This window comes from Heterodontus francisci, chromosome 14, assembly GCF_036365525.1.
Source record: "Heterodontus francisci isolate sHetFra1 chromosome 14, sHetFra1.hap1, whole genome shotgun sequence".
NCBI classification, from domain to species: Eukaryota; Metazoa; Chordata; class Chondrichthyes; order Heterodontiformes; family Heterodontidae; genus Heterodontus; species Heterodontus francisci.
The window spans coordinates 50,919,694-50,938,623 of NC_090384.1; positions in this window are offsets into that span (position 1 = coordinate 50,919,694).

Sequence of the window (18,930 nt, forward strand, 5' to 3'; positions counted from 1 at the left end):
GACAGGTCCAGGCGGTGGCTGGGCAAGCTGAAGATCAATTATGGAGCCACGGCAGCTGGCCGCGCCAAGAGGGCCTATCAGCGGCAGAGTGTGTATCGGACTCGCCTCAATTACCTCTAAATGTCCGAGTAATAGTATCAACGAAAACTGCGTCTCTCCAGGGAGGCTGTCACTGACTCATGTGCCATTTTGTAGGATCAGCTGTGACTCATGGGGTTTGGTGGACATCCTATGCCTGTGCACCTGAAGATTACCATGGCACTCAACTTTTGTGCGTCCAGGTTTCTCTAAGGATCTACTGGGGTGTCGCAGGCAGCATCCCACTTAGCATCAAGGAGATGACCACTGTCTTGTTCAAGAGGGCCGGTGACTATATGCATTACCCGACCGACCGTGACAGTCAGGCTGAGAAGGCCATCGGATTTGGGGCCATCGCTGGATTCCCACAGGTGCAAGGTGTGATTGCACGCATGTGGCCATCAAGACTCCCACGGAGCAGCCATTGGCCTTCATCAGCAGAAAAGGCTTCCATTCCATCAACATTCAACTGGTCTATGACCACCAAAAGCAGGTTTGTGCCCACTTCCCAGGAAGCAGCCACGATGCCTACATACTTCGACAGTCCCAGGTGCCACAGCCTTTCAGGCCGCCCCCTCGCCTTCAGGGATGGATTCTCAGGGGCAAGGGCTACACATTAAAGACATGGCTACTGATGTCTGTGAGGAACCCTCACACTACAGCAGAGGAGAGGTACAACACCTGTCATGGGTCCACCAGAGCAACCATTGAGTAGGCCATTGGGCTGCTGAAGATGAGATTCCATTTCCTCGATCGATCCGGTGAAGCACCGCAGTACGCCCCAGCGAGGTTGTCACGTATCGTGGTGGTCTGCTGTGCACTGCACATTCTAGCACTGCAGACGGGGGAGGCCTTACATCAAAAGGACATGATTGGATGCCAGTCCTCATCCGACGAGGAAGATGTGGAGGAGAATGCTGGAGCAGGCAGCGCAGGATGATGAAGCCCGTGGACTGGAGGCGAGGATCATTGAAAGACGCACAAGGGAGGCTTGGGACAATCTCATATACACCTGATTTCTGCCACCATAATGCCCGTTCCAAGTGAACTCAATAAAGATTCACCTTATTGTATTCCGCTTGTTGCCTTTTCCTATCGCGCTCCCATGCTTTGTGTCCAGGCTCACCAGGTGCATGGACAATACTGAGAAGGTGCCCATAACAGCCTTCCCTTGCATTGGCATCCCATCGAGGGAGCACACATGAAGGTGACATCTGACAGAGCAGCAGGGAAAGCATATGAGATTCTCAACAATGAAAGTGACCTCTTTATTTAAACATTCACAATACCCAATAACAAGACCATGTTGCATACACCCATGAAAGCCCAAGTGTGTCTAGCTGCTCGTCATCATGTGCTTCTGTGAGATTGTACAAAGTGCTCCCCCCACACTGGCAGCCAGGCTGGAGGCAGGCTGCTGAACATGCTGCTCCATGGCCTGGGATGACTTTGGAAGGTATCCTGTAGCTGGCTGAGGCCTGGAAGGTGCAGGGGCCTCCTCAGTCGTCGCAGCTACTGGAACTGGGGTCTCTGACAGAGGGGCTGAGGAGCCACTGTCACACTCAGAGTGCCCTGAGTGAAGCCCCCATATATGGAGGACAGCCACACCTCCTCCCTGTCAAGGCTCTCTTGAACCTCCCAGCTGACCATAGAAGGAAAAGATCTGGGGAAGACAACAGATGGCTCATCCCCCTCTCGCCTTTCCATTGCTGCTTTGAACTCATGGCCAAGTTGAAGGTGTACAGGTTTGCATGCATCTCTAGTATCTGGATCTCCAGGAGAGTCGCCAATCTCTCGATGGAGGATTCCATCCCTCACACGCCTGAGACATGGCAGCACTCATGGCATGGGTGGACTCCTCCACCATCTGCGCATAACTGCACATGGCCTTTGGCAGCACCACCAGATGTTCCCTTACTTCTCTCTGCAACTCTAGCAAGCTCTGTGCTACTGAAACCAGAGGCTGATCGTCAGTCAGGGGCTCAGTATGGGCCTGACCACCCACAATCCTCCCACTGTCAATGGCCTCATCTGTCATGGCCTCCGTCAGCTACTCAGATGCGTGTGTGGTGCTCTCACCTGCCTATGAACCTGCATCTAAGCCTGAGTGCAAACTGACCGACGTGAGAGTAGCTGTGCTGGTGGAGGGTGCAGGGGAATGGTGTGACGGTGCACCCTCTGAGGATTCTTGCTCCTCGTCCATTGGCACCAGCAGACGATCTTCCCTCCGAGGTTCTAAAACCTGCACGAGAAAACATAAAAATTTAGGCAGTCTGTTGCATGGATCTGCCCATGTCAACCATGCCTGATTGTGATTCTGTAGAAGGGCGGTGGTGGACACATGAACACAATGCCTCTGTACTCTCTTGGGTGAACACTCCAGACAGGAACAGCTGCCCTGGGAGCCTGCTAGTTCCAGGGCCTCCTCGTCTGCTGGGGTCAGTTCTCAGATATCCAAGATCCTACCTCCAGTCTTCCCCACTTCCCTAGAGTTCTTGACCATTTTCTTCAGTGAGCAGAAAGAGTTAGTTTTCCTATGGAGACCAGCAGGGCACTTGTTCTTGTGGCAGCCCTTTGGTCCCGATGGGGGCTCCTGAATTCCTCTTCCTCATGTCCGCTCTCAAGGGATGTGCGGGGGGAAAGCTAAGACAGAAGGCTGGCTCTCTATTGTCTGAGACCCTTGCCACCCACTTTGCAACCACTTGCTGACTATATTGCACTCCTTTCCGTGTAGCCACATGCAAGCCTCAAAGATAAGATGATTATGGAGGACTCACTTTGGCGGAGTGAAGGAGGTCATTTTCCCTCTTGTGGTACTGGACACAATTTCGGAGGGTGACCCCATGGCTGCTAACCTCCTCTGCAATCTTCATCCAAGCTTGCTTGGTCAGGTGGGAGGGTCTCTTCCCTTGGGAAGAGGAGCCCTGGCCTTTCCCTTCCAGCTTGGAGGAGAATCCAGAAGGAGGAATCACTGAGCTGTGGGTCACCTGATGTCTTCCACTTGACATTGTCCCTTTTAGTTCCAGGTCAGCTCCTAGCCTTATGAGGCCTTGGTCAGCAGCACAGCAACACAGGGTGTCCAGCAGTGTTATATTTATGCTGGGTTACTGGATATTTTATATGTGATTTATCTCAGAGCAATGCAGATATCACACTTGTATTAAATTACCAACTGGTTTATTTACAGTACTTTAAAATAACTCAGCACTTATAAGATTTCTGTACAATGCCTTTTTTAGAACACAGTCACTGTTTCTTTTAGTTTCAGTTTCAACTAGGCTTAAGCAATCAAACATGTGAATGCTGATCAATGAACAGACTAATACAATCCAACCCAGATCAATCAAACACTACAAGCAGCACAGAGTCTCCAGCTAATGGGGTCAACAGCAGAGCAGCACAAAGGTCAAGCAGTAGCAAACTCACTAAGTGAAGCAGCAGTTTAAGCAGGGCTGGCAGCGCTTTAAATATGGCACCAGAACCTGCATTCATCTCAGATGATGATGCCATCAGTGTCTTGTCACCCACCCAGCCCTCCAATGGGATGGGTCCCACACCTCCTGCATTCAAATGGGGTGGCCGCTGTTTGATCAGCAGTATTGCCACCGTCATCCAGTGCTGCCACCGGGACCTGTGATGGGCTGATAAAATTCAGCCCATGGAATGTAATCTTCCTGGTGGAGGCCAATTAAGAGGTCGCCTCCAGAAGCATCATCCAATTAGAAATGGTGGGTGGCCTGAAGATGTCGGGGAATCAATCAGTGCCCGAAGTGAAAAGTGGCTGGCAGACTCACTGTGAATACTATGTGCTGCTGAAGAGAATGGAGGAGATGGCGGCACAAGATGGAGGCGCCAAACTGCTAATGAGAACAGTAGCCAATTCCTTAAGCCCAACACTATCCGTTTAAACTGTTTGCAGGTGACTCACAATCAATTGCAACCATTTGCCTGTGGATATCCCAAAGATTGCCAATTTTGTCCTTTAAGGTGACCACTGCATATGAATCTCATGGTGTTTTGACCTCCCACTCTGTTCTCACCTCCTGTGAGTCAACGAGCTCCAGATACAGCAGGGGTCCCATACACTGCTGGCAAAATTTCATCCCCTTCCAAAAATTTGAGACAGTTGCCGTTTGCAATCTGTGCTAAAGTGGCACAGGAGCTGAAATGACTTGAAGCAGATGGTAGCATTGAACGAATTGACTCATCACCGTGGATATCACATCTAATCATTATACAATGAAAAAATGGCAAACATAGACTATACATTGACCTAAAGGCAGTCAACAAAGCTATCATACCAGACAAGTATCCACTTCCTACAATTCAAGAACTGGCAGCATCATTTCATGACTCTACAATCTTTACAAAGCTTGGTATGTGATGGAGTTATCTTCAGATACCACTAGCAGAACAAAGCCACTATCTTACAGCTTTTGTTACTGATGAAAGTGTGTTTCAGTTGTGCAGAATTCCTTAGGGCCTGAGTTCAGCACCTAGCACATTCCAGAAGATCGTTTCTTCAGTCTTTTCGGATGTTGAGGGGACGCTCAACCTACTTGATGACGTCATAGTCCACAGACGGGACAAAGTTGAACATGATTATCTGCACTGCTCACTCAACTTGCAAAACACAATTTGACGCTAAACAAGGACAAATGCACATTTGTGGCACCCAAGATAGACTTTCTAGGTTCCAGAGTGACAGCAGCTGGGGTAAAGTCTACACACTCTCTGACCGGAAAGACACCAGCCATACTTATGACAGGTTGTAACATCTGCATGCCACTGACCATTCTTAAGCCATTACGACCAGTTAACGAGAATGTCAGAGCGAAAGCAGATGAAATCGCAAAGCGACAATGTAAAGCAAAAAGCATACTTTGACAAACATACAGGTGCAAGGGAATCACAATTTAAAGTTGGAGATTGGATTCGAATCAAACAGCCAAATCGCAACCACAAACTGGCTTCATTAGTATCAGGTCCAAAGCAGATTAAACATTTGCTAGGTACCAATGCTTATCTGTTGGATGACAACACTAAGTCGAATGCGAGATGTTTGATAGGGAGCAGACCAGGATATTTTGAGGATAGTGGTTATGAGGATACATTTCCTTTTCCTATGAGTGATATTAATCATCAGCCTCATCAAGCTGATCAAACAGATCTACGACCTCAAATTCATAAATCTAATCGCAGGCCTCAGAAACCTTCCTATCTCAAAGGCTATTTCTGTACTTAGAAAAAACAGACAAGTTGAACACTAAGAAATAACTTGATGTGTATATGTTTGTTGTTTAAAATACTATAATTCAAAAATAATGTCTTTAGTCAAAAAGGGGAAAAATTGAGTTTTTGATCTGGGTTTGATTGTATTAGTCTGATCGTGTTTACTGTGCTTGATTGCTTAAGCCTATGGGTGGAGTGCTTAAGAGTTTGAAACTAAAACTAAAAGAGCAGGATTAGAATGTTCTACAGAAAGCATAGACTGTTCTGAGATGACATTGTATTTAGATCTTGTAAGAGCTGAGAAATTTTAAAGTGCTGTAAATAAACCAGTTGGTGATTTAATACAAGTGTGATACCTGCATTGCTCTGAGATAAATCAGACATATATAAAACTATTCAGCAATCCGGCAAAAACACAACACCATGCTTTTCACCTTCTTGGCTATTGTTGTTATCCTTTTATATCATTTAAGTTTTCATCTTCCTTATTAAGCTGTTTTCAAGTCATTCATCCTGTTAACCTGTGCTCAGTGTGCAATGTATCACAGAATCACAGAATTGTTATAGTGCAGAAGGAGGCCATTTGGTCTATCGTATCTGCACCAGCTGTCTGAAAGAGCAATTCAATCAGTTACATTCCCCCACCTTTTCCCCACAACCCTGCATTCTTCCTTTTTATATAACAGTCTAATTCCCTTTTGAATGCTTCAATTCAACCTGCCTCCACACATTCTCAGGCAGTGCATTCCAGGCTTTAACCACTCACTGCATGAAAAAAGTTTTCCTCATGTCACTTTTTCTTCTCTTACCAAATACTTTAAATCTGTGCCCTCTTGTTCTCGATCCTTTCAAGAGTGAAAACAATTTCTCCTTATCTACTCTGTCCAGACCCCTCATAATTTTGAATACCTCTATCAAATCACCTCTTAGCCTTCTCTTCTGCAAGAAAAACAGTCCCAACTTCTCCAATCTATCTTCATAACTGAAGTTCTGCATCCCTGGAACCATTCTTGTGAATGTATTTGCATTTATTGTATGTATATGTATTTGTTTACATATACATTTTTTGTTATGCACCTGTTTGTTGAATGTATCTTTTTCTTCCCTGTCCTTTATTTTCTCTTGCATCCTACAAAGTGCTTGGTTATCATTCAGCTTTCAGCTTTGAACAAGTTGAGATGTCCAAAATGCTGGCAGAGATTTTCTGCAAGTTGTGTTTTTGTTATGGTGTGTGTTATAGCAGGTGAAACAGCTGGTGAAGCTATGAGGAAAACATCATCGATATAGATCTAATAGATATAGAGGACCCAATATCTTATGTAGCTGATAAAATGTCTGATATAAATGGACAGAATATCACGAGTAGAGTGTTTCTTACAGTAGATGCAGCATCTGAAACAGATGTGACTGACACCATGTCAGATGTAGGAGATATTTCAACTGATAGAGGCATAACTGATATAAGCACAAGAGTAACAATGTCAAAACTTGCTAAAGATACCAAATTATTATGGGGCATGATGAACTTTGAGGAAGAACACAGGAGTCTGCAGAAGGGCACAGATTTTCGGACTGAGCACTTAGCTGCCAGATACAGTTCAATGCAGAGAAATGTGAAGTAGTACATTTTGGGAAAAAGTACAATATAAGGAAGCATTCCCTAAACAGTATGCTTTTAACAATGTGAAGGAACAGAAATGTCTAGGGGTGCAAATGAATGGATCTTTACAAGTGGCAGTTTTTTTTAGAAAAAGCCATGAATGGCATATGAGATTCTTGAGTTTTATACATGAGCATTGAATATAAAAGCAAGGAAGTCATGCTAAATTTGTACATTGGTTAGGGCACAGTTGGAATGTTGCATGTAGTTCCAGACACCCCATTATAAGAAGGATATTAGAATAATGGAAAAGATACAATGAAGGTTCACTAGAATTGCACCATGTATGAGGTTATTGTTAGCTAGAACAGAGAAGGTTAAGGGGGACCTAATAATGAATGGTTTTGACAAAAAAACTGTTTTCACTGTTTGGTAGCACAGAAAGGGGCATAGACTCATTATTATCACTAGAAGGAAAAAAGGCGGGGTCAGAAGATTTTTTTTCTTCACACGACTATTAGAACACAAATTAGTTTTGACAAGTGCAACTGAGGCAGAGACAATGGGGGTGAAATTGGATTTAGTAGCGTCCATTTTATTGGGTGCTATGAGGTTCCCCCCAAGGTTGCGTGGAGTTTAGAAGAATGAGAGGTGATCTAATTGAGACATATAAGATTCTGAAAGGGCTTGATAGAAAGCTGAGAGATTGTTTCCTCTGGTTGGGGAATCTAGAATGCGGGGGCAAAGTCTCAGGATAAGAGGCCGATAATTCAGGACTGAAATGAGGAAAAATTACTACACTCAAGGGGTTGCGAATCTTTGGAATTCTCTACCCCAGAGGGTTGTGAATGCTCCATCATTTAATACATTTAAGGCGGGGATAGATAGATTTTAAGTCTTGTAAGGAATCAAGGGGTATGGATAACAGGCAGGAAAATGGAATTGAAGCCCAAGATCAACCATGCTTGTATTGAATGGTTGAACAGGTTCAATGGGTCATATGGTCCACTTCTGCTCCTATTTCTTGTGTTCTTGTGTTCCAAAATGGCATCCAGGGTGCCAACATATTTCTGATGTCAAGTACACCAGATGTTATCTTGGTAAAAGGGTTAGCTTGTGAGTACTTAACTTGCACTCGAAGTATGCAGACAAGGCAGATCATGATGTCCATAAGTATGCAATGTTGATTTGATACCATTTTGCCATTTTGGACAAGCATGCTTCAGCCTACACCCTGTCTTAATCTTGCACAGCTGAACATGCATTAAGCAGCATGAAGGAACCCCCTACCAGTTCTATTTTTAAAAAATCATCAACTACTTACAGGTTAGCTGCTGGTTTATTTATTCTGGCTGTTGCTGCAAATCTATGAAATTTGGATGCTTTCTATAGTTGGTTAAAATTTCTGTAGTCTACAGGGGCTGAAGTATCTTTTTTGGTGACCAGTTGCTCTCAGGTATGGGTAGAGCTTTCTCTTGACATTGAGAATGACTGGGAGAATGAGCAGAGGCCACACAGAGGAGGACAAGCTGGTAGAAGAGGGAAAAAGAGGGGAACAAGGACTCTCAACAGGAGGCCATATCTATGAGGGCCTTTAAGGAGCAGGTCTGTTGGAGAACAGACTTCTGGAGTGCTGTGGCATCCTCTAAGCTGCTTTCAACATTGGGAGCCAAAGCCATAATGGCAGCAAGCCAAGATTGCATGAGAGCAGTCTAAGCTTCCATTGCAGTACTCAGACTTTGGGCAGTTGCTGCTTATGCTGCAATGGCAGCTGAGACATTGGCCATCAGCTACTGCATCATGGCTGACTCCACAAGTGTGTTGATGGAGGTGGCTACCTGTTATATGTTGGAAATGATGGGCTCCAAGTTCTGCGCAAAGCCCAGTGCCATGTTGCTACTGGACTCATCCATGTTCCATGACATCCAGAGCAGGCTTTCCAGAAGGGTTCCCAATGCAACAAGCATGTGGGTGTGTCCACCCATCAGCCTTCTTCTGTAATCTGGCCAATTAAAGTCCTCATCTGAGTCCACTGCAGCAGAACAAGTGTGTGATTTCACCTTATGGAGCGGTAGCACCTGCACTATCCTTTTCCCCTGGCCCCGGCTGCAGTGCATTTGAACCTAGTGCCTCAACATGTGCAGACCCCACATCAATCCTATCCTCTAAAATATGTGCAGTGTCACTATCTGATCTGGTGACTGGGACTGCGAAATTGCACGAAGGTGTGTCGTTATCTTCACTGTTTTCTTGCTGTTCTTCCACTGCTTCTGTGGGTTGGAGTTCTCGGATATGTGAAAAGAAAAAGGAACAAGTTAGGATGTGGTGAGGGGAGAGGAGAAAGTAAGAAGTACATTTTTACACCAGCAGCAGCTTCTCAATCAGAAGAGATTGTAGGATGAGGGAAAAACAAGATGAGAGACGGAGGATTAGGTACGTGATGCCCTCATCTTCAATGACTTCAGCTGCAGTGGCCATGGCATCATCAAAGGCACTTCCCAGAATGGCCAGTACTGTCTCCTCATGGGGGTTTGAACATGCAGGTGCACCTCTCCCCTTCCGGTTTGCTCCTGCTACGTCTGGTGGTACATAACCTTGTCCTGCATGACAGGGGGAAATGTATCAGTGACTGTGGTGCAATATGTTTGGGTGATGTGGCTGTCATGGTTGAATAGCTGGCCGTGTGTACAAGTTGTGAGATGTGGGAGTTTGCAACAGTGCTAAGTGTGTGAGGGTGAGGTGAAATGTTAATGTTAGGTATGAGTGCTGATTCATAGAGATAGTTGGTGGATGAGTTATGACAGTGTGGTGAATTGAACTGTGTGTGAGGCTAGTGGTACAGTTGGTAGGATATGTCATTTAAAGATGCTTCACAAACTTTGATCACTTGTGTGAGATCATTAAACTCCTTCATGTACTGCATCCATGATCTTGAAGCTGAACTCCTGGCATTGGCCTCCTCTGCTATCTTTTCGCATTGCCTTCTAAATTTATGTCTGGAGGGTCTCTGGCATCCCCAATGGTAAAGGACACCTCTCCTCCTTTTGATCTCTTCTATCAAGACCGCCCATGCAACTTCTGAAAACCTTGGTACATGCTCTCAGCCATTGTTGTTTGTGCACAGCACTGTATTCCCAATGATTTCAGCACCTCCAGAAACCACAATGCACCTTTCCTTTAAGCAGTGCAGGCTAGCTTTAAGTAGTGCTAAGAAGTTACCATATTGGGTCCCCTGTTGATGCATGCAGCCAAAGAAAAGTGCGATTAGGGCCGGCTGCACACAGAAATTATAATGAGCAGCCAGCATGAAGTTGGCATGTTGCATGCATTACATTGAACAAGTGTCAGTTAATCACACATCGTGACCCCCTATAACTTCAGTTAACATGGAATTAGATAAATATTGGAAAGGAAATTTAAAAAGATATGGGGACAGTGCAGAGAACGGGGTTAAACTACATAGCCTCAGATGAAGAACTTGCATCAGCACAGCTGTGATGGGTTGAATGGCCTCTCTCTATATATCAGATACTGCGTCCTCTACATCTGTCGGATCTATGATTTTCTCATTATAGTTTCATTAGGTGTTGTATGCCTGAAATAAATAAGGCAGGTAGATCAGATACAGTATCTAATATGTAGTTACAGTAGCTAATGGACATGTGGCAAACATAATGCCTGATCACAGATATGGAAATTCTAGGTGGATACAGCATCTGAATTGTAAGATTATTAGGTTACTAAAAGGTTACTAACCAGAATACTAATTGTTAAAATCTAGCTATTAGAAACTAACAACTGACTTATTATCATAAATTAACATTTAGTTTTATTAGTACCCTCCTTTGTAGTATGGTAAAGTAGGAAAACTTAGGAAAAGGGTACAGTATAGACAAGATGTCAAGGTAGTGGGATTCTGGGAGATTATGTCCAGTTTTAAAATGCTTACTTGCAGCAAAAGGGTGAGACCTTGGGAACAGTCAATGAAAACAGCTGCTGTGAGAACAAAATATAGATTTGTCTTGCAATGAGATAAAGAACCTCGGAATGTAAAAACATGGAATACAATAGTCAACAAAAAGGCATTATTTACGTAAATCAGAAGAGTTAGCAACTACGAAAGAATGATTCTTGGTTGGTTAAGAAAGGCATCCTTTAATCACAAAGCTAAAGATGATTGGGGGAAAGGAGGGTTAATTGGAAAGCAGCCAGGATAAAAGAAGCCTTGTTTGTGTCTCTGTATGGCTGACAGAATGTTTTGAACAACAAAAGAAACTATGAGGGAGAGAGAGAGAGAGAGAAAAAGCTTGAAAGTTGAAGACCAAAAGCTGCAATTGAAACCAGTCGTGCACTCCAGCCATTCAGTTTCTAATATGGGTAGTATCTGTGTTAAACTGTTAATCATGGCCTGAGTTTGTGACTAATAGTTTTTTTTCTGAAAACTTGTCTTTACCTTTATCTCAATAAAATCAATTCACACAAAGCTTTGCTGCCAAGTCTGTTCCTGCCTTAGAAGGGAGCATAAACCCCACAATCTTATCTAATCTTACAGAATACAACATCTGAATGCAGTATGTGATATCGAATTGGCAGTATCTGACATCACCAATAGCAGCTGATATAGGTGAACCTGTGTATGTTGTTATATTGAATATAGTGATCACAGATTCCAACATAGCGGAAGTAGCGTCAGAAATAAATGCAGCAAATGGAACAGATATTGCACCTAATATAGATGTTAGAATACGTGATACTGAAACAATGGATACAGTGCCTGATATAGGACTAGCAGTTACAGTTTCTGATGTAGATGCTGTGGGTGCAGAGGGCTCATTTTGTAGAACTTCAACCAATTCTGAGAAAAACAAATCCACCCGATGATCTTTGTCAAATTGTCCACCACAATGACACAAATTTCCTGCCATTAGACTGGCATTATTTTTCTAGTCAGGATTCAGTTCTAAACATTAACAATTACTTCTCAGTTACTTCAAATAAGTCACCTAAATGAGATACTGTATGGATATGCAAATAGGTTCCCTTTGTACAGAGGTTGCACCTAACTTAAATTTTGTTTGTGCTTTTAAAAAATGATAGCTATATATGCAATAGTTAATTAACACAAAATAGTTATCATTGTTAAACTAAAATGGGTGAGCCTCAATCAAATGAGTGAGAGTTTGGCAGGTTTGGCAATCATCGAAATTTCCACCAGTGAGAGTCATCAACATAATTGAAAAATATCCTAATTGTACAAAACTCTCTTTAAAAGTGTTTAATAAAATCTGAACATTTGCTAAATCTTCACTAGATTTTCATGTACTCTAGATAATGCACAGTGCATGTCACCCCCAATAAAACTTTCCAGCTCACTGTAATAGTTGCTGCATACTATGTGCACTTGCAAATAATATAGTGTGAAATGCCATCCACTGGATGCAAAATAATAGAGGCATCTGCATCCAACCTGCCTGTTACTCTCAAGCCTGCTCCGAAAATCTAGTCCCTAAAAAAAAATGGCCCGATCTTAACCTCGAGACAGGAATCAGGGGTCAAATCATTGTGACCTCGGCAGTGTGAGGCCCAGGTAGTTTAATAAAATAAAAACAGAAATTGCTGGAAATACTCAGCAGGTCTGGCAGCATCTGTGCTGAGAGAAGCAGAGTTAACGTACCTGAAACTTCAGGTAGTACATTTCCAGCATTTGCTTCTCTTCCCATCAATCTATTAGTACTCAGGAAATCCCAAAGAATCTATTCCTGGTTTCCTGCTTGTACTCACCAACCTAATGCTCCTTAGAGGCCTCAGCTGCAGACATGGTGTTGACCTCTACAAATGCTGATGACACCCAGTTCGACCTCTCACTCGCTCCCTTTCCCCTTCTATTGGTGACAGAACCTTCAGCCAATGCAATGCTCAGTGCTGCTGTCTGCAGCTTCTCCATTGACTTCTCTACCTCTCCACTTCTCTCAACTCTTCTCAAAATCCTTTTTTTTTCAACCATGCCTTCAATTGCCATTCTTAATCATTTCTTCCATAGATCACGGTCCATTCCTTTCTTTTTATTTGTGAAATACCTTGTGACATTTTACATTAAAGGTGTGCTACCAGAATGCAAGTTGCTATTATTGCTTTCAGTCCTTCATGCAACATTTGCCAATCTTAATAAAATTGGTCCCCTGATGTAAAGTATGAATATTAAAGTGAAGGCATTTGGGCCTTTTTTTAACTTCATTTGCTATGTAGTGATCAAGTAGATGTGAGTATAAGGCAAGAAAGACCATTTTATATTCAGTCCTACTTTTTCATTAAATTATTACACGGATAAAAATAGATGTCTTTAGGTGACGAAGTGACTTACGCGTTTTTCAAAAGAATTTTAACACAGTTAAAGTATTCTTTGGTGTTTTAAGCACTGCTCAATAGTTTGTGTCCCAGGTGTTTCAGAGGCTGAGCTGAGCATCTGGTTAAGACATTAATCTCAGTCACTCCCGCTCACCTCCAGAGAGCTTGTCGAATGCTGCAGCTGTAAGAACATGTTATTTGTGAATTTACAGCTAAATCACAATAAATCCCTTGTGAAAACTATACTATTATTTATTCCAATCTTAGTTCAGCGTTAACATGCCCAAGTCCCAATGCCCCTTTTAAACTGATTGAGAAGGAAACTGATTTAAGATAGAATGGTGTAAGTAGCCAGAGGCAAGTCCCAGCAGCTCACAACTCTCCAAAATTCATTTTCAATTTTCAGGCAGAAAGAATTTATCTTAATCATGTAGGTTGAAGAGTTTTTTGGTGCGTAAAGTTACATAGATATGTGGTCTTGTTACAGTTCCTGTGTCTAAAAATAATACTGATGTAAAGCTTTATTGGGCCAGCTTTCTAGTTACTTGCTTTTCTAAGAGACTCACAACACATTCACCAAACAGGTAACTTTGGGTCTGTCAAGCACTTGAATCATCTGGAGTTGGGAATGGATGTGATTAGAGGCAGCATGTAAGATTATGTTCAGTTCTGAACTGAATGTTTTAAGTTTAGTTTCGTGTGCTAGTTTATGGGCATGTTTATTGGGTACTGATTTTTTTTGTCTTTGTACTGTTATTTTCTTTCAATTACACCCTAAAGTGACCTACAGGGCTGAAAGAGTCCACTTTTGCAACAGGATATGTCTACTAGGAACAACACGTCCTTCCCTTTTGATAGCTCAGTCCTACATACCCACCTTCTTGTCATATCCCTCAATCCCTTAATTCTCCAAAAACACAGCTATTTGTCTCTTGTACCCACTTACATGAATATTTCAATAACCTTCCCAAGTTTCCAAGACAGGTAGGAAAGTATGTTGTGAAGAGGACATAAGGAGCTTGCAGGTTGAGTGAGTGGGCAAAAATCTGGCAGATGGAATATAACGTGGGAAAATGTAAAGTTGTTCACTTGGTAGGAAGAATAAAAAAGCAGAGTATTACTTAAACAGAAAACAACTGCAGAATTCCGAGGTAGAGAGAGACCTAGGTGTTCTAGTGCATGAATCACAAAAAGTTAGTATGCAGGTACAGCAATTAATAAAGAAGGCTAATGGAATGCTATCCTTTATTACAAGAGGAGCAGAAAATAAAAGTAAGAATGTTATGCTTCAATTTTACAGGGCATTGATGAGACCACATCTCGAATACTGTGTTCAGTTTTGGTCTCCTTATTTAAGGAAGAATGTAAATGCATTGGTGGTGATTCAGAGGAGATTTACTAGATTGATACCTGGAATGAGCAGGTTGTCTTATGAGGAAAGGTTGGACAAACTGGGCTTGTTTTCACTGGAGTTTGGAAGAGTGAGGGGAGACTTGATTGAAGTATATAAGATCCTGAACGGTCTTGACAAGGTGGATGTGGAAACAATGTTTATTCTTGTGGGTGAGTCCCACAGTGGGGCACTGTTTTAAAATTAAGTGTCACCCTTTTAGGACAGAGATGAAGAGAAATTTTTCTCTCAGAGGGTTGTGCGACTTTGGAACTCTCTGCCTCAGAAGGTTGCGGAGGTGGGATCATTGAATATTTTTAACGTGGAGCTAGATAGATTCTTGTTAGGCAAGGGAATCAAAGGTTATTAGATAGATGGGAGTGTGGAATTCGAAACACAGACAGATCAGCCACGATCTTATTGAATGGCGGAGCGGGCTCGAGGGGCCTAATGGCCTACTTCTGCTCCTAATTTATATGTTTGTATGTTCATGGGTTCGTATCTCATTCCAAAAGACTATGAGCAATTTTTTGTGTAAAGTTCCTCCTGAATTCTCTTTTTATTCCTAATTCCCTCAGCTTGTAGCTGCCAATAATTGAACATCATGCATCGTGAATTATTTGCCTGAATCGATTTTTGTCAGACCCCTTCTAAATCTTGAAAACTTTAAATGCTCAAAGAAAAAAGTTCAGCTTTAACCTTTTCCCATATCATCAAAGCTGGCAGCATGAATACAAGCCCAGGACATGTTGATCAAGATGCATAGAGTGGATAATTTTATGTGCCAACACGCAGGTTCATGGGCAGTATAGTAGTATAGTGGTTATATTTCTGGATCATAATCCAGAAGCCTAGACTAATAATCTGAAGACATGCATCAGGATTTTATAAGTGCCGTGCCGTTCCTGATGGCGGGACTGGAAGTTGGCCAAACTTCCGCTTCCGCCATATTACCTGTTCCAAATGGGAAACGTGTGGAATCATGCGGCGGGGCGGCCTTTCATTGGTGGAACCCGCCATCACAGCCCCAAGCACCTAGATCACCACAGATATAAAACATTTTGTGTTTGCATCTTCAAGGATCATCAGTCTTCCTTTCATGTAAGTATCTTCAGATTATCCTAAATTGAAGCTTTTACTTAATTCAAAATGTGTTTGCTTCCTTTATTTTGTGAAAGTCATCACTAACTTCCCTGCAGCAAAACTGAGTCAGATGTCAGCCAGTAGGCAAAGACTGAACCCTTGGTTCAGTGATGCCTCCCTGCAAGTTATCCTCCAGGCTGTCAGGAAAAGGCGGGTGGTTTTCTTCCCTGCAGATGGAATCTGAAGATCCTCCCACCTGACCAAGGTGGCCTGAATGGAGGTAGCAGAGGAACTGTGGTGTGACACCCAGAACCTGGCTTCTGTGTCGCAAGCACATCAATTACTTGCTCAGATTGGCGAGGGTAAGTGGTCCTGGCGAAGCAGCTCCAATATTTTCTTCCATGGTTCGTGTCTTTAAGGTAGAGGGTACACAAGGAATGCAGTGGAATGCATGAGCAGCCTTAGTGCCATTCACTAAATGATTGTGCGCCAAGATGATGATTGACATTGTTTATGTGCTTGGAAGTGTCCTATGAAAGCCACTGCAGAATGAGTAATGTTGGTGCATGTATGCAATGGTTGTGGTGCATCTTTTGCCATCTGCACTTTCTCCTGCAGGATAAATGCAGCCACAACCAGCGCGAGTGTGCTAAAATGGGAAGAGTGGTCCCTGACATCAGGGTGCTGACCATGGCTGAGGAGGAGGTGTCGGAGATCGCGGGAGAGGAAGGAGGCAGGGCAATTAGAGATGGTGATGCAGGATCCACAAGGCGCAAGGATGAAGTGTTATCGCCACTCTTGCAGCATATGTGGACACTAACTCCTGTGCATCAGATGCTTAAAGTGCATCTGTTTGTGTCTCCACTGCAGGTGCCCACATTCGAGTCATGGAATGCCACATGGCCCAAGACTCCTCGTCTGGGGAGGAAGAAGAAGCCAATGCCCCAGAGGGTGCACCGTCACATGGCTCTTCTTCCACCTCTGCCAGCGCAGATACATCGACAAGGTCCACAGGAGTTTAAGATTAGAATCTGGGTCACAAACTGGTGGTCATGACACAGACACATCCCAGTAGCTGAGGGAGTATGTGCCATCTGGGTCCCCTGACAATCGGAGGACTGCTGGGAACCAGGCCCCTGCTCAGCCCCATGCTAATGATAATCTTCTGCTTTTTGCTACGAGAAGTCTGCTGGATGTGCAGCAAAGCCACGTGGAAAATATGTCAGAGACGCCCGTGGTCATGTGTGAATTTGCACGTGCCATGGAGGTGTCTATGCATGCCATGACGTCTGCCATGTCCCAGGCATTTGAGCATATGGCTTCCTCGGTCGAGAGTTTGGTGAGTTCCCTGATGAGTTTGGTTGAGCACTCAAGTCATGTGTGATCTGACCTGCACTCCATTGCTATTGCCATGGGCTGCATGCAGCAGAGTCTAAGCGAGAGGGGAATGAGGAACCTGGACCTCCCTCCAGGTGCTCCTTCCCCTTCAGAAGACTGGCAGGTGCCATCGTTCACACAAGTGGAGGAGGAGTGCATGCCAGCTGCCCGTTGGCCCTCCTTTCAGGACACCCCCAGGGTAAGCGGCATCTTGTCCACCACCCTCCCGCCTGACACTGACCCCCTTACCTCCAGCAGCTGAGCACACGATGGATACTGAAGACCATTGCTGAAGACCCCCAGCTGGATGGAGCCATCAAGGCCCTGTTCCTCCAGAGGATGCCTGCCTTGGTCATCTACAGCAACGGGGCAGCGCATTGAGCAGACTGCCTTCACCTCAGCTGCTCATGTCAGGGTAGCACCTAGATGGAGTGACGGGAAAAGAAAATTGAAACAGTCTTGAGCATGAAGGTGGCACAGGTGCTGTACATAGTGCGCTAATAGTGTGCCAAAGACTTGCAGTTTGGTAGGTTAATTGGCCATTATAAATTGCCCCTCGGATAGGTAGGTGGTAGGGAAATATATAGGGACCGGTGGGGATGAGATTGGAATACGGGATTAGTGTAGGATTAGTATAAATGGGTTGTTGATGGTCGGCACAGACTCGGTGGGCCGAAGGGCCTGTTTAAGTGCTGTATCTCTAAACTAAACTAAACTAAACTAAAATAGTAAACATTTTTCAATACATCTTTATTTCATTTAAAATTTGATCCACTCTCATTTTGCTTGGTTTCAGATGGAAACAGAAATGTTCTTTGGAGTCCTGTGGCAGCAACGCAATGATGTTTGCAAAGCATCTCAGAAAATGTCCATTTTCTATTTCTCATTGAATTTTGAGCCTTCAGTCTTCAATGATGGCTGTTTTCCTATTGATTATGAATCACATTTTCCACTATTGTCATACTTTATTTTTGTGTTTCTCCAGTTATAAGTTAACGCAGCTTTCAGTGGTGTGTAGTCTCATCCATTGTAGCCCATAGATGATTTCAAGTGCCAATCACATGAAAGTGCAACAATGCTTCATTAAGATTGCAGCGATAAATAAGACTTCAGACAAAAGTGAATTTTTGTGGGGAATTTTTATGTTTCTCCTCCCAATTTTCCTTCATAATGTGGCTTATTGTTGGCTGAAACGTGCATCAATAAGGTTCTCCCTGATGTCCATTGCATGTCTCTCCATGGCCCTCACATTGATAATGGCATTGTTGTCATTGTTGTCCTCCCCCTCACTCTCTTTACAGTCATCCTCATCTGAGGAGAACTGCTGTTCCTCCTGTTCCTCTGCCTGCAGAATGTTGCCACGTCTAATTGCAAGGTTGTGCAAGGTACAGCAGATAAAGTTTATTCGTGGCAACCTCTGTGGCATGTACTGAAGAGCCCCTCCAGACTGGTCAAGGCAGTGGAATCGCATTTTCAACATCCCAATGGTGTGTTCAATGTTGGCGTTGGTGGATGCGTGAGCAGCATTGAACCACTGTTCTGTTGCGCTTTGGAGATGATGTACTGGTGTCATCAACCGTGTACAAAGCGGGTAACACTCGTCACCCAGGATCCACCCGTCCATTTTGGCTGGTTCCTCAAAAATTACTGGTAGCTGGGAGCTCCTCAAAATGTATGAGTCATGACAGCTCCCTGGGAAACGTGAACAAAAATGCATGATTTTTCTCCTGTGGTCGCCAACCAGTTGACTGTTTAAAGAGTGGAAGCCGTTGCGATTCACAAAGTCAGCAGGCTGAATCCAGGGAGTTCCAATGGTCACATGAGT